The sequence below is a fragment of the Corvus hawaiiensis genome, chromosome 11, assembly GCF_020740725.1.
Source record: "Corvus hawaiiensis isolate bCorHaw1 chromosome 11, bCorHaw1.pri.cur, whole genome shotgun sequence".
NCBI classification, from domain to species: domain Eukaryota; kingdom Metazoa; phylum Chordata; class Aves; order Passeriformes; family Corvidae; genus Corvus; species Corvus hawaiiensis.
Window position 1 is genome coordinate 16,150,080 of NC_063223.1, and position 16,378 is coordinate 16,166,457.

General features: G+C 40.2%; 1 protein-coding gene across 17 annotated transcripts in view; it reads left to right on the plus strand.

Annotated features, from left to right (window-relative positions):
• ERC2 (ELKS/RAB6-interacting/CAST family member 2) overlaps positions 1–4,007 on the plus strand; it is a 431,283-nt gene extending 427,276 nt beyond the window's left edge. For all 17 annotated transcript variants that reach the window (XR_007206019.1, XR_007206020.1, XR_007206031.1 and 14 more), the window contains one exon: positions 984–4,007. The gene's annotated coding sequence lies outside the window, so the exon portion shown is untranslated. The remainder of the gene's footprint in view (positions 1–983) is intronic.
• The last annotated feature ends 12,371 nt before the right edge of the window (positions 4,008–16,378 follow it).

A 16,378-nucleotide genomic window follows, 5' to 3' on the forward strand; every position in this document is an offset into this window, starting at 1 on the left:
AAGGGCAATAATGGAGAATCCCATCCATAATGCATTTCAAATTTTCTAGAAACAAAGTCAGTGGATAAATGAACAACTGCCCTCTAAAGGAATAATTTAATTCCTCCCACTCATCTGATACACAGATAATGTGAATAAGACCAATTCACTGCTCTCTGTTCAAGAATACTGTGCTGTTTGCTTGCAGCGCAACTAAAGTAACAATAAAAGTCATTGAGGCCTCTGTAGTCACAATCAGACACAAAGTCTCACCCAAAGTCAGTGGAAGGCAGGAAGATTCTTCCCACTGGCTGAGTTGTCCTGACACTGGCTCCCTCTCGAAGTCCCCTGGGTTTCAGCAGTGCCAGCCAAGCCAGGCAGAGCAACCAACCACCTGTGATTAGTGGGTGTGTGGCTGAAAACCTCCTAACACATTGCTGTGTGTTTTAACTTCTGCAAATCTGAGCTTCTCGTATCCATAAAACCTTTCTCCACTGTTCTTCAAATTAAAGTGCTTAAAATATGGCAGGGAAATGGTGCTTCAGTTTTGGAAGGCTGGTGGAGGTACTATACATTCCCGCCTGCCACTGAACTTAGTAGAAATAAATTGATGATCTCCTTGGTTCCCTCTGAAAAAGTATCTAGTTTTATTAATAGCATTTCCCTTTCAAAGTTACTGTGCTCATAGACAAGATCAGAAAACTCACCGTTTACAGAATCACAAGCACAACAGAATCTGACATCTTAGGAATTTAAAATATTTCCCATTTAGGGGGAATTGTGTCATACAAATCAGCAATAAAACTAATTGCCCTTCCCCCCCCCCCCCCCCCCCATGAAAATAAGTGGGTTCAAATTAAATTTAAGTGCCTTACTTCATCCTTAGCCCCTAGAAAAGCATTATCTCCACTTATATGTATGAGAACCTTGATTAGATGAGAGCTAAGATGTTCTGGATGCTTCAGTCATGTTGTTAATTGGAATATTTTGTTCCCTTGTTACAGTTGTCAGAGGAACTAGTGAAAAAGGAAGAAAAAACTGTAGCACTGGAAGGTAACAATGATAATCTATTGCATTGGATCTCCAAACATGACCATGATATCCTGGAGAAGATTGCAGATGCAGAAAATGAATGCTAAGGTTGACATCTAAAGAAATGCTGCATTAATTGGCATTTTCTCCATTATTTCTTGTAGTCTTTTGTGAAATTAGATACTTTGGAAAATAATGAAGGAGACTCAAGCAGAAATTATAAGAGCTTCATTTCTGTCTTTAATGGGTCTTGTGAGTTATCTGTTTTTACAAAGAAACCACCTGTTCAGAATATGATTGTTCGGTGAAGTTCAGTTAAACAGGTTATTTAGCTAATTTTTGGTAAATTAATATTGATTTTAATAAGTAATTCAGATTCCCTTAGATGTGGTATCTGCATTTGCTGATTTTACCTAGTCTATTCTAAAGTATCACTTCTATTGCACTAGATTATCAAAGAGGTATTAGTAAAATGCTATATAAGGATGTTGGCATTAACTTTACCCCCAGTTAGATATGGGCTTTTCCAAAAATTAAAAACAAGCCTTTACCCTCCTCTGTTTTCTTTTATCTATTGATAAAATAATATAAATTTAAAACAAACCAAAACCAAATATTGATACTATAACCGGTATTAAGCTCTGGGCCAGGTTGGAAATGAAATCAATTTTTGGTACTAATAAATGATGACAAAGATTAGTTTTATGAAAATATGGTGTGTGTCTCTGACAATGCATAGGACATCTAATTTGAACATAAATATATGATTATATACAAGATGTATCTATTCCTGGATGGTAAAAGCTTGAGGTGTATATAAATACATATGTATGTATATATATGGACATGTACACAAGGATGTATCAACCTTTTACCATCCAAATGCATACATGTTTTCAACAATAAAAGCTGGGACTCTTAAGAAAACAAACAAAAATAAAGATGAGATTGCTGTGAATACAGTATATGCACTAGGTCTCCTGTAAATGTGGAACTGTTTGTTATTGTTCTCTACACTGAAAAACAGTCTCCAACATGGACCCCAATGAATCTTAGCTGTTAAAGAAAATACCAATGAACAAACAGCACTCGAAGGCTGTTTGTGTCAACAAAATGTGTCTAGTAAAATAAATTTAAAGCACATGCAAGGAAAAATAAAAATGTGAAGTCGTTACATTTGGTGAGAGACTCTTAACTGACAGTCAGATCTCTACCACTTCTCAAGGAGAGGTTCCTTCTGACTCCAAAAACATTTTCAGTCAGTCTGGCAAACATGTGCAAATGTTTGGCTGTTTTGTTGAGGCATCTTTTTGTCCATGGAAGAAATGCTTCCGTGCTGATGGCAGTGGAAATAGAATATCTGCATTTTTAAAGGACAAACAATAAATTTAAGCATGGGTGGCCTTAATCCTTTGTAGTTTTTCTTTGCTGCTGTAAAAAAAAAAGAAAAAAAAAAGAAAAAAAAAAAAAAAGAAATCTAAATGTATACTCTAAAGTCTTGCACTGAATTTAGAAAAATTATTTTTTGAACCTGTGGTGCGATTAACCCTAAACATCCTACATGAGCCATACATAGCAATCCCCTTAAAATTATTGTCTAGAGATGATATTTTATTTATCTGTACCATAATTCTCGGTGCAATCAAAGAACAATTTATTTGAGCAGGAGTCCTGCTGGATGTTACTGTCTTCAGTAAAAAAAGTAAAATGTATAGGCTTAGCATAGCATAGATAATCCCAATTTCATTCATGTTTAAAAAGTTTGTCCTTTAACTATCAATGGCATTTTAGATCTTTGTTTTTGAAACAGCAAAGCTTTTGGGAGTATATTTAGCACATATGACAAATGTTGCACTTGGAAACTCAGACAACAAAACTGGTTTCTCACGACAAATTTGTTGTCGCAGTAGGGGACAATCGTCTGTGTCTCTTACAATCAGGTCTTTACCTTAACTCTGCAACCGAATACTTGAAGTAGGATATAAACTAGGGGGAAAATAGGGTCACAGATACAAAGCTGTATAGTTAGATATTTATATGTATGTGCCAATTTTGTCACAGGTATTATTTTAGGGGCATTTTTGCTCCACTCATGTTGGTATGAGTATTGATCTAAACTTTTATCAGGGCCTAAAAGTTAGCCCCTAAAGAGGAAAATTTTGTCTAACATTGATTTTTTCTTTCTTGCTTTGGGTTTTGTTTTGGGTTGTTTTTTTGGTTTTTTTTTTTTCCCTCCTTTTCATGTCATGTGATATTCCATGATGTTTGGAGAAAATCTTTTCATATACTAAAATAGAATCTCGGGGTTTACAATAAACACTGTGATGTTGGGAAATATTTTATTTGAGCAATGTTTGGTAGATTTTCTTTCCCCCCCCCCCTTTAAGTGTAATGAAGTAAACCAACTTTTGCTTAACATTTAAGATAATGGTTATTATTTTAATGTGAGATCAGTCTTGTACTGCACATTCTTTCTTTCATTTAAATGTACAGTATGAATTTTGTATTTAATGAATTTTGTGTATCCAGTATGCACGTACCTGAGCATTGACTTTCATTTGAAAGTGGGTTTCAATTTACTTTTTAAACAGTGTTTATGAAAAGACCTCAGATGTGTTGACACCAACTATATCCGCAATGTTTCTTTTGTGTGTGTAGGGTGACGTTTGAATGTGATGTTCTGCAGCAATGGGTCAGTATCCCCTATTTACCTTAGATCCTCATTTGATAGCGCTTCTTGTAATAATTTTTTCAAGTGAGTGGCATGTTCTGGATTGTGATATTGATATATGGTTAAGGACATTGATATGAAACTAAGGAATTCCTAGAAATTACCAGTGGGCATGTATTAGACAGTCATTGTAATTTAATGTCTTGTAGAAGTGTAAAGTACCAAGGTATTTAGAGTTCATAACATTGTTATCATGTGTATGGGAAGTATTTAGTGTTGATCAGCTTGTTTATTTTCATCAAATAAACTTTGTTTCTTTCTGAAATCAGTGTTGTGTCATTAAAAGCAGGTTTAATGACTGTAGGAAAATGTGTGAGAGATGTTTTCCACATGGTAAATCTATCACACTCCTTATTTCTCTAATTGCTACCATTCAAAGTAATTTATCTTCCTGTTGTTACTATCACATAAACTGTTTAAGAAAGCATAAAAAGGAAAATGTCTCGTAGGCCCCACTCCCAGAAAAGCTTACAAGTAGCTTTACTAAAGTGAGGAACCATTTTCTGGATTGGGCTCTTAGAGAGCAATATGCTTTTGAGTGGGTTTCTAAAACATAATATTCTTGTGCGACCCTGTGTAATTGCATAGAAAATTACATTTTGTTTATGTACTTTACTGACCAAAAGCCATAAGGTGTGAAATTCTCTGCACAGTCAGCTCCTTTTTCAGCTGCCTGGTAAGTGGTTCCCCGTTTCCATTATGTTCACTTTTTTTAGAAAAGGAACTTTTGTTGACCAGGAATTTCTTACCTCATAGAACTCCCTGGACCAGCTCAGGGCACACACAGCAGGAGAATAAAAGGCAAGTAAGTATGCATTTTACTCAGCTTATTTAAAACCACACAGTCTCTTAGTTTTAAGCTCTGTTTCTTTACCTATAAATTAGTTTTCTTCGTAACAGAGTACTATGCACTAACATAGGATATTAAGTTTCACTTTTAACTACAGCTAAATATACATTTATTGTGTATTCTACTTATGCGTACTTAGCTTTGAGCTGCAATGGTATAAATTGAGTAGCAGTAGCTTCTACCTTCTTTCCAAACCTGCACAATTATTCGGAGCAGCTTGTTCTGTGTTCAGTTGGTGTTTGTATTAGGGGGCCGCTCATCCCACTGGAGACACATTTTTGATTCTCTTTTCAGTATTGACCACTTCCTGCTTTTAAAGCAGCTCCTGCTTCCCCACGTGGTGACAGGGACAGTACGTGCCAATGTGTCTCACCAAGGGCCTAGAAGGGACCATAATGGATTTGGGGGAACTGGGAGAGGCCCTTAAGCCCCATTTTCTGTAAGATGGTTTTCAGTAATGATCTTTTCTCTGTAAAAAGCAGCTGTGGGGGCCCCAGGGGAGGGGCAGGACCAGCATGTTTGTGTCTGTGGGTGCCACAGGGGTGAGGAGCTCCCCAGAGGGCAACTCTGGGTGCAGGAACATCTCACCTAATGTTGAAGTTTGGGTTCATACAGTCAAGGGCTCCTCCAGCTCTGAGAGGGCCTGATTAAGGATCAAGCTCTTCTGAGCTTGAGGTTTCCTCCTCAGAGAGCCTGTTTGTTCACTCCAGACTTGAGCCAGAGTAGCTCAAGGTTTGAGCAAGCAGAAGTACAAGCAGTGGGGGATGCTCAGGGGATGAAGCTGTGTCAGCTTGCATTTCAAGCCAACGTGTCAGTTTAGACACATTTTGAGAGTCCCGAACAGCTTCATGCCAGCACGAGTTGGATAAAGCTGAACTCCAGCTGTATCCCAGGTTGTTCACACTGTGCTCGAGGTTCAGGATTTGGTCCTGGAAGAGCCTCACTAACCAACACACCCTGGGTCCTGCCCCGTGCAGAAACCTGTCAGAAAGTACAGAACAGAGTGGCAAAGAAGAGCGTGGGTCACCTGTTGATATTGCTTCTCCAAACCACAAAACTTTTAATAACCAAAGTATTAAATCATTCTAAATAAAGCCAAGTCAGCTCTAAATAAGTCATACATTTCCCATTATGAAGTCAGTGGGAGCTCTGCACGTCGCCAGGGCATGATTTGACCCACACATCAAAAGTATAGCTCATGGGGGCTGCTGTGCAGATTTTCCTCCAGTGAGATTACAGTGATGTTATTTCATGCTTGTAACTTTCCAAATAAGATATCTCTTTTTCAAATGCACCTTTTCAGACAAGAGGTGACCTCTGCCTTCATTGGGAATAGCCCAGGGCACATAGTTTCAGCTTTTGTATGAGGCTGGAGGCACTGGTGCAGTAGAAGCCCACGTCTGATGGATGCAGTTGCAGAATCAAGGACTAATTTTGTTTGGGTTTGCATTCCTTCCACTCCTTACTCTTGAAAATTACTCTTCCTTCAGAATGAGACTGTTCTAACCCCAAATCTCCACAGATGCAGGGGAAGAGCAGGCACAAGGCCAGTGCATCCTAAAGACAATGCACTGTATCCCTTTGAAACGTGCACTCGAATTTGTGTTACAGACAGTTGTCTATTCCCATGAAGCTGCAAGTCTCAGGACAAACAGAAGAACTTTGAACTCCTCCAGTTTCAAATGGAGGCGAGTGTCCAACTTTAAAAAGGCCGTGCTTTTGGTCCTCACCCCAGCGAGGCCAGGAGACAGCAGATGTTCTGGCAGCTGCAGCTGCCGTGCACTCGGGGAGCTGGGGCTGGAGGAGAGCAGCCAAGCTCCCTCCAGATGGAGCAGACAGGGAAGAGGCGAGTGGGAGGCTGCACAAGGAAGTGAGATAGCTCCAGATAGCAGTGGACTGATGATATGTGGCTCCAGAGCACCTAACCAGCTTCACAGAGGCTGCACAGGAGAAATCAGCACCAATCCACAGCTAACCTGGGTTCGGTGAGAAGACTTCTTGCCGTGGGAAAAGCGATAGGGAGGAAATGTCTGTGCAGAACACATGATAATGGAGCATGGTAACTACTTTTTATTTGAATGTAATTTGGACAAATGCATTACTCATGAGTGAGTTATCCAGGGCTTGCCAAATATGTGGTTAAACAGTTATTATAGCAAATTACACGATCATCTAAACACCTCTGTTTTGGCTCTTAGTTGTCTCCTTTTGCAATGAGGTTGTTTTTTTTTCTTGATTACTGTTGTCTGATATTGCTGTCTTTACTGTTTCAGTTACCATAGAAATAAAAAATGACACAAACAGCAACATGCATACAAGTGAATAAGAGCATCTTCTGAATTTCACGAGGAGAACACCCTTGTTAATGAAGACCTCTATGGTTGCATAGTTCTTAACATAGTTCTCATGTCTATCGATTTGTGTCCTCATATGCATTTTATTATGGGCTTTATATTTCATTTTAAACTTCCAAAAATAAAGAAAAACAGCTGAAGTACATTTTTTTTTTTTAATGGCCAGATTTTGGTTAGAGGTTAACACAGGCCAAAAGAGAACACAGATCTGCCCCCGAGCTCTTGCAGTTTTGTTTTGTTTTAATAAAAAGATCCTTATTACAATCCACAAAGGGTCACAAAAATGCAGCCATTACAGACCAGCCGTATTCCTTGCGCAGCTCTCCTGCCCTCTGCACCTTCTCCAGGCTTAGATCAACCAAACGTGTGAAGGCAGGACTGTTGTCAGTCATGATAAGCATGTGCATTAAGGGGCTAATCCAAACTTTACTGGAGTGAAATGAAAGACCATTGATTAAAAGTAAATTTCTGATTGCAACCCACTTTCTTCTTTTTGAAGCAAATGTGTACATTTACAGGAGCACGGGGCCAAACTGTTTCCTCTATATATCAAAATTTCAGCTAAATGTAAGTCAGATGAACAGACTGCCTGAGTTTTTGAATGCTTTGTGATAAGAAAATACATCTCAGGTCTTGTTACTGAAGTTCATTTACGATGTATTTTGTCTGTAGTTGTCCTGACTGTGTATCTAGGCCAGCACTCAACTCCTACCAGCTCTTAACCAATCTTTCATTATAGTGTCTTTACATTATGATCACTTGTCTCATTGAATTTGTTACGATTTATTAAATATCATTCAGTCCATTGGTTAGTTTGCTATTGCTAAAGGTAGATTTGCTATGGCCTAGAGGAGTAAGACGCATTTTATTTAGGACTCTGTTTTCTAAAACAAATTAAATTCTGAGCAATCTTGCAGCTGGGGTTATTACAGGAGAAAGAAGAGGCAAAACCCCCCACCATAATTATTAACTCCCAGGACTGTCCATGTAGCCAGTTTCTAGAGGATTTGTTCCAATTCTGATGCCATTCACCATGTCAGAGTTGTTCTCTCTGAAGTTAAACAACCAGTCTCCGTATCTGAAAGCTGAAGGTTGTAAATCTCCCTTGTGAATGTTGCCCATGACAGGGAAGGAAAGACTTGCATAATTACCACTTGTACTTCCTCAGAGAACATGAGCTCAAGTCTAAAGCAAGGAGTTTGGTCAATAAAACATCAGAGTCTGAAAACTACAGGAAAAGACCTGTCCAGCTCATATGATAAGAATTTTTTTCTTGGTTAAAAGAAAATTAATATTTCAGAGGAATCCTCTTCCTCAGACCTGATTATTTTACAGATATTCTTAATTTTTCTTCAAGGTTACCATCAGTTAATGCAATTCACAGCTAAATTAACTGAAATGTCTTACAATCTTCCTTCTCTGTGAAGCATAGCAGACTGGATATAGTTATTCTGCTAAAACATAGAGAACCATTTACTAATCTGACTATAAATGTTATTATATTCAGTAGTGTCTGTGAAACAGGTTACAAGTTTAAAATCAGGAAGCAGGGGAAGGACCTTGTTCCCACACTACTGAAATCAGAAGGAATTACTCTCAGTCCTTCTCCAGCGAGTGAGGGATATCAGTGCTTGGCATTTGGGGCTATAATTGGCCAGATAGCTTATAGAAGAATACAGCTACTCATGTGAGCAAATTTTTACAGGACTTAGAGCCTGAAATCAATTATAAATGCATTTGGGTTAATGTGAATGCTCGTGGTCATACTGGTACCTTTTCACAGCAATCTTTGTCCACATCTGTTCTCTACATAGACCACAGGGAAAGATTGGGCTTACAATGTTTATGCATTGCTGCTGTTCTGTTTGCTCTTCTCCACTGCAGCCATAGGGGTGTACAGGACTGCTTTTCCTACTTCCTGCACTGCTTTGCACATTTTTTAGCTCTAAATTCCCTCACACAGAAGTTCCATATGCAGTCTTTGAAAACTTCTTCATGAAGGAACCCTGTGATTCTTCAGCTGCTTTGCCATCTTCTCTGGGGGTGCACAGAGAACTTGGCATGAGGTAGGAGGCACCTAAGGTAAGACTGACTGAAATTAAACATGTACTTCAGACTTGGATTACCCATGTGTCCTGTGCAGTAGGAAATGCCCTCCTTCCTTTGATTGCTGTGGGATTGGAATATAATCAGCATCTTGCACAATGGAGACTGAAATACAAAAAAACCTTATAAAACTTTCTTGATATATATTACATTGCCATCATCAGTGTCCCAAGGAATCAGGCAAACCAGGAAACATAAGAAGAGGTTGTTTAGAAATGTTTTTTCAGAATTCGCCTGCCTAGTTTGGCTCAATTGTTTTTCCCTCTCAATTCTGAAATTCCAAATACAAATTGTGATGCATGCACATTCATTAAACTCTGAGGGATTAGTGAGAAATTGCATTGGAGGGGCATTTTCTGTAACTGGTTTGTTCGACCTTGCCACCAGAGCAAGTTTGGAGAGGAATTTAGATTACCTACCAACACAGATACTGAACTGCAGTCTGAAAATAAAGTAAATGTATTTGAATTGAATAATTCGTATGAAAGGAATGGTGCCTTGATGTGTGATAGCTCAGTACTTCCAGGAAGGTCAAGCACCAGAGGAATGAGACAAATTTAAAAAATCAGATGTTTTTATTTTTCTAAATTTCTTCCTATTTGCATATTCATTTCAAAGTCGCTGCCCTAGACTATGTTATAAACAAAATGGCAGTTGAAGAGATAGTTTTGATGTGATGCACATCCTACTTGCACCACAGGAATGAAGATGAAAAGGACACTTCTTTTGAGTGCCACATCTTAGTACAGTTTTGTAATTATGCTACACAGACAATATTAACAATTCTTATTAAATACAGGATATCATCTTGAAATGAATACCAGACTTTTAGGAAGAGCTTTGTAACAAACATTTCAAAAATCTGATTTTACTTTGAGCTAGCCTTCAAAATCCAGTCCAGATATATGTAAAGAATATAGAACGTAAATATATTTTCTAAAGTACTACAGTATGTGAAATTTATAAATTGTTACATGCTTTCCTAATGCATCTGGGTGAAGCTTAGTCTCAGATCAGATAGAATCTTTTAGATAAATCATTTATGACTAGATGGCCTCTTATCCAAAAGTCAAATATGTGATCATTTACAGAGGTCACTGGCTGTATTCTGCTCTGTGTTCCATAATCAGCTGAAATAAACCCCAGAAGTCCCTCCTGAATGTATGCTCACAGGGTCACAGTATAATAAAATACTGCTCAAATTGTGTTTCAGACAAGGAGTGCTTTCCCCAAAAGTGCTCTGGTCTCAGGGACAGGACTGTCAATATGCATTGCAGTGCAAATGGCAAGTATAAAGTCCAGCATTTGGAAGGGGAGTGCCCTGCCCACTTAGTGGCAAAAAGCCCTGCTGTGACACACATTTAACTATTTCAGTGACTTTTACAATGTATATTCTATGCTCTTTTTACAGAGTCAAGCTGGGACTTACAACTAAGGCACCTTTTTGACACAGAGGAGAAGTACAAAGAAAATACTGAAAATCTAGGGAATGCAAGCTGATGTTGTGGGATAGTGACGAAATGCTATCAGATTCTATGGAAATACCCTCAGAATATCTTACCCATGATAATGCAGCCCCCACAATAACTTCATACCACATTGTCAAAAAAGCCCCCCAAAAAAACAAACGGTTGTAGAAACACACCTAACTGATCATGAAAATGCAATAAATGATCTGTATAAAACCTTACAGAAAGGAATGAGGTTTGGCTTTCCTCTGGAGTTCACTACAATCAGGAGTGGATCAATCAGTATATCCACCTCTGTTCTGGGTAAATTCCACTATAAGCCTCAGATAATCTGGAAGGAAGTGTTTTATGAAAATATTAACAAAACAACTGACTAAATAAGGAAAAAATGCAAAATTGGCAACCTGTAATAAAGACTGTTAGATAAACTGAAGTGCAATGACTATTATCAAGCAATTAAGTGGCTACTCCTGTAGCTGTTCCTTCGCTTGGCTGCTTTGTTGAAAGTGATATCACGGAGTCACCACTCTGCTTTGAATTATAGGTTATTACTGGCTGGGTGGAAGAAATGCTTCCACCAGGACAGGTGCCAGCAAGGCAGGGCTGGGCAATTACCATCACACTGGGCAGTAATGAGTACCTGTCACGCTCTCCCAGAAGCAAAAATACAGCTACTTGACAAAAATGCTGGCAGTGTTCTGTACCATTATAAAGGACAGAAAATCATCTTCCATCCCCGTGGGACTGTCAGCTCCAGGAGCTGCTCTGAGAGTGTTTCTCTACCTTTGGATGAAGAAACAGAACAAGAGTCACACACACACACAGACTATGGACTTTGACACCAGGACTCAGAGAGGTTGGAGGGCAGTGAAGACCTTACTGCTGGAGCCCTCATCACTGTGTTGCCAGGTCCTGCCTGGAAGGACAATGCACTTTTCACTGCTGTGGTCCTTGTTTCTTCCAAGATGTTACTATAAACATATTTTGTCAGGTCACTCCTCAAAAAGGGACGCCCTACAGGCTCTAAAGAGCAGAAGAGAATGAGAGGTGGTTCACGATAAACTGATTTGCAAGTCTTCAAGTTAATGATTTTAGCAGGAGAACCAAGTGCCACGTGCCCTTTTCACCTATTCTGTACAGAATCTTAGTACATATTCCTCAGCCTGGTCCCATGTCTGTGCTGTCGTTGTATCCTTGTGTTCTTCACTGTGGGCAAACATTCACACTGTCAGTGCTACTTTCAGAAGTCTTCACGTTTTTAATTTAAATTGAGGAAAATAATGTAGAGCTAAAATAGTACCTTGATCATGACAAAATAAAGACAATAATATCACTAGGGCAACAAATCACAACGTTTGCCTAATCAAGTACTTAAAATGAAGAGTTCAAAACTCATCTCAACCTTAAATATCTTTTAAAACAAGTTTTAAAATAATGCCATATTCTAAATAAACTGGAAGAATCAAGGTCAATTAACAGACTACTATGGAGCTTGAAAGATAGGGTTAAATTTATCAGATGTTTTACTCATGGTGCCTAGATTAATAGCTATCTTCAGAATGATATTGGCTTTAAGCAGTCATGGACAAATATACATTGGCTTAGCTGTTATGACATATCTTTAGTCCTAAGGAAATGATGAATTAGCTAAGTAGTCTAAGATAAGTGTCATATAGGGGCTAACCAAGATCCCTTCTCTCACTCTTAAACACACTTTGCTGATGACATGTGTGTGTACATATACTAAAGAAATCCTTAGAGATATTTCAGGTGAGAGCTTCAAACAGCATCCACCCACATTCCTCCTTGAGCTGTGCGGAATCTGAGGATCTAATATTGCTACAATTATAAACTCCAGCCTAATCTTCTAATCTTCTCGGAGGTGAGGAGTGCTATTCAGGAGTGGGTGTGGCCCCAGGCAACCACACATGGTTGTGACCATGTCAGGAGTGGGTGTCAGACTGGTCCATGCTTATAGAAAGTCTGTGGAGCACTTTCCTCTCTTCTTCTTCTTCCCAGTTCATGGTCTGCTCATTTTCAGTCAGTAAAATCTCCTGAGAATCCTCGTTACCTGCAGGTCATGAGTATGGCACAGATCACACCAACACCATGAAAATATGCCAGCTGAAAATGGCATTTAGAAGCTTCCTAAGGTCCTACCTCCTAAGGTCCAGGGGGGTGTGTTCAAAGAGCAGAGACCCCAGTGTGATCCCTCACCTCTACAGCTCCTGCTGGGCTGCTCCTCCCGCCCTTTGCAGCTGCACTGAACTGAACTGAAGCACAGCCCTGAGGCAGAGACCTGCATGCCAGAGCAGGACTGGCTGTTCCACAGGAGGGATGCAGATGGGCTGTGGAAAAGAGCCTTGTGCTGTCCTTTTCCCACTGTCTCCCATGCTGACCCCCTCTGCAGCCATGGGCTGCCATGTGCCACCTATTCTGCAGCTCTCTGGGGAGGAGCCAGGACACTGCACTGGGCTGTAGTGAGTGTGACAAAACTCCCAGCCTGGTCATCTCTGGAAAATGAAGTCTCTGTGTGCCTTTGTGTGTGTGTATTGGGGAGAGTTATGTTCAGGGCACTCAGAAGAAACATGTAAGAGCCCTCCAGAGTTTATGGGAGGTGCCTTTGGCCTCAGTGAAAGAAGGAACTGGTAGCATTAGGAGAGGGTAAGTACTCTGTTGTTAAGGAGTGGTGGTGGGATTGTTTATTTTTCCTCCCATAAACGTTTTTTTTAAGGTCCTAATGGAAACAAAGCAAAGTATTATTCCTCTAAAAGCACTGTTCTTTAAGTAAACCAGACTCACTACTTGAAACATTCCAATGACATATGGTGGCAGCAGGGGGATGGCCGAGATGTGGATGGGTGAGGTATCACCGAGATAAAGACCCACACACAGAGACAGAGGTACAAGGTGTGAGGAGAGGGACACATGCCCCAGAGAGCAGAAGGACAGGAGACAAACCAGCACATTCTTCTAGCAGTGTAAATTTATCCCTTTGATAGTTACCTTCAACAACCTTACTATTCCAGTGATCAAACTAAAAAATGTCAGAACCCTACCACAGTCTAACTTCAGAGGTCCAGAGAGCTTTCCCATGTCCTGTTGGCTATAGGGGAGTCATGTCCTCCTTGAACACCTTCAGACACCTTCACTGGCATCAGCACCTGCACCTTAGCTCAGTAGAGCTCAGTGTGCCAGAGCCAGGGCAGGGCACAAGCTGCTGCCCGTGGCACCAGTCTCCTAGAACAGCAATAATTGCTGTGGGGCACCAAAACACAGTCTTTCCTGCTCTTGTGAGAGGGCATTTTTTGACCATCTTCCACCTGGCTGAGCTCATGGCAGTGGAGCCCCATGCTGCAATAGATGTGCAGCTTTTAGTTACTCTTTTTTTTTTTTTTTTGGTAAATTATTTTTTCATCTCTTCAATTTTCCTCCATGACCCAGAACACGTGTGTTATACCTGGGCTGTGGTTTCTGCAGTGGCACTGGGGTTTATTAGACCTCAAAAGAAGGGAATGGAAAGAACCCACCTGTGTTTTGCACATGAAAAACAAAAAATGAGTCCACAGCTGTCTTTCTCCAGCTGATAATGCAGACAAATGGGGGCTATTTGATATGCAGTTCATTACTAGTAATAACAAATTGGTATACTTATAATCAATTTAAATATAAAGTGGTGTATATTTTTTCTACAGGCTTTGCAGGTTTGTAGATTGGTGTATTCACCTGAATTTGTTACACTTCATTGCCATGTAAACTTCTCCCTCTTGCCTGCTGCCTCCTATTTGCATCTCACTGCATCTAAAATATGTCTTCATCTGGTAAAGATGAATGCTAATCTAGACTCTCATTTCTTCCTCTCTAGTGGTTTATGGTTGCTCCCAAATATCCTGGCTTCTTTCAACATCATGAATTTGGGATTTGAGAGATGTGAAAGGAACAGGGTGGGGGTACATCCATACATGGACACACATCCATACTTCTTTCTTTGTCTTCTAGTCTCTTACTTGTCAAAGTCTGTTCAGAATTTAGGCAAGCTAGAAATACAAAATTATTGTCTAAAAAGAGAGTTTTCCATGCTATTTCTTGCCTCTACTGGATGAGGATTAGGAAAATAACACTTAGCGCAAGATTTGGCATAAAATTATCATCTTTGGCATTTCTTTTGTAGTTTAGCCATGTTTTGGATGACAGGGTGGTCTGCAGAAAAAAAGCAACAGCATGTTTTGGGAAAGAAAACAGCCTCAGGAAAGTACATATGGGATTTCAAGGCAGTTACATCTAAATCCCTAGGAGCTTAAAATAAAGTCATCCCTGGCGTAGATGGTCTGGTGGGCAGAGTGTAGGTTACATGTTCAAAGTGACACAACATCTTTGTTCTGTCAAATGGGCATTGTGGTACGACCCTCACCTAAAAAAGCAGATACACTGTAATAATGCCTTCACAATGGTTCAGTGTGATATGTGTCACAATTCCTACATTCCTACTCAAATTCCATAATGAGCTAAAAAGACACGTAGGAAAACACCTCCTTTCCTTGCAAGTTCTGTTTCCCAAACAGGTTCTTCATGATGAAAACCCTGCCACTGGCCAAGGTGGAAAGATGTAAATCAGACAGCACCACATGTTCCAACGAACACAGGCGTGCAAGATTTTGATGTGACCACTCCTTTGTTAAAATGCATTACCCTGCAGAAAAACAGCAGAAACACATCGAAAAGACCAGAAGTAATTTACTTCTGTCCTACAGAGAATTGCAGAGCTGTAACAGACCTAAATCTCTAAAATCCTGCAGTGCTGATTTTGGAGGTTCTGCTGTTTGGGCATTCAATGATGTCGTCGCACTTCTCATGACATTACTCTGAGAATTATTTTTTTTCTCCAGAAAACCCTTTGACATTGGCAGTAAATCCAGACAGATCAACTGTCTGGTTACCTTTAGAGCTCCATCACTGACAAACCTGGAAAACAAAACCTTGGGCAGCACAAATGCCTGTAACATTGTCTTCTTCCTCCTGCCCCCTCTAGCTTCACCCAGCTGTTTTAAATAGTGAGGAGAAATTAAAATTCTTAAAGCCTTGCAGGATGTTTGGATTTCTGCCCTTTATTTCCACTTATATGCGCCATAGCTTGAAAATTTGCCCATGATTTATAAATTCCCTGTTCAGTTCTTCTCTTTTTAAAAGCAGCGACTAAGAATCCCGGCAAAGAAAATGATCTGGTGTTGGCTTCGCCCCTTGCCAAACTGCCGCTCACAGCCCTGCCCGGGTGGATCGTCCCGGGTTTGGTGTTTTCTTGTGCCCGATGACATTATGCAATTACACGATGCTAAACATCATTCGGGAATACAAATGCGAGAGGTAAAGAGCTCGGGGCTCTTTATTAGTTTATTCCAGGCGATCTTTCTTGTTTTACTGCGCGGCTCCTCCCCCTTTTACAGTTTTCTGCTATTCTTTACTAATTCTAGTGATTTGAGAAATGACCTTTAACCTACGCAGTTTGCAGACTCCTAAAGGGGATAATTGAAATGCCACAGTAAACCAAAGGCAATAAAATATTATTTACTAGGCATAAAACTAAGGTTGGTCTTCTTAAAGGAACGAACAGCCCCCTTATTCCTTCCCCCTCCCCGGACCTGGTGCTACACCTAATTTATAAATTCCTCACCAGGCGTCCCGAGGAATGAACAGCAGCCCGGGCAATGAGGATGCCTAATGGAAAGGCTCTTCGGATACTAGAGAGTAAAGAAACCTGCCGGCAGCGATGCTGCGGCCTCGGACCCCGCCGGGACGCTCAGGTGTCGCAGAGTCCTGGGCTGATCCCCTGCCCACCGTGGGCCGAGGGGGCTCCGCGCCG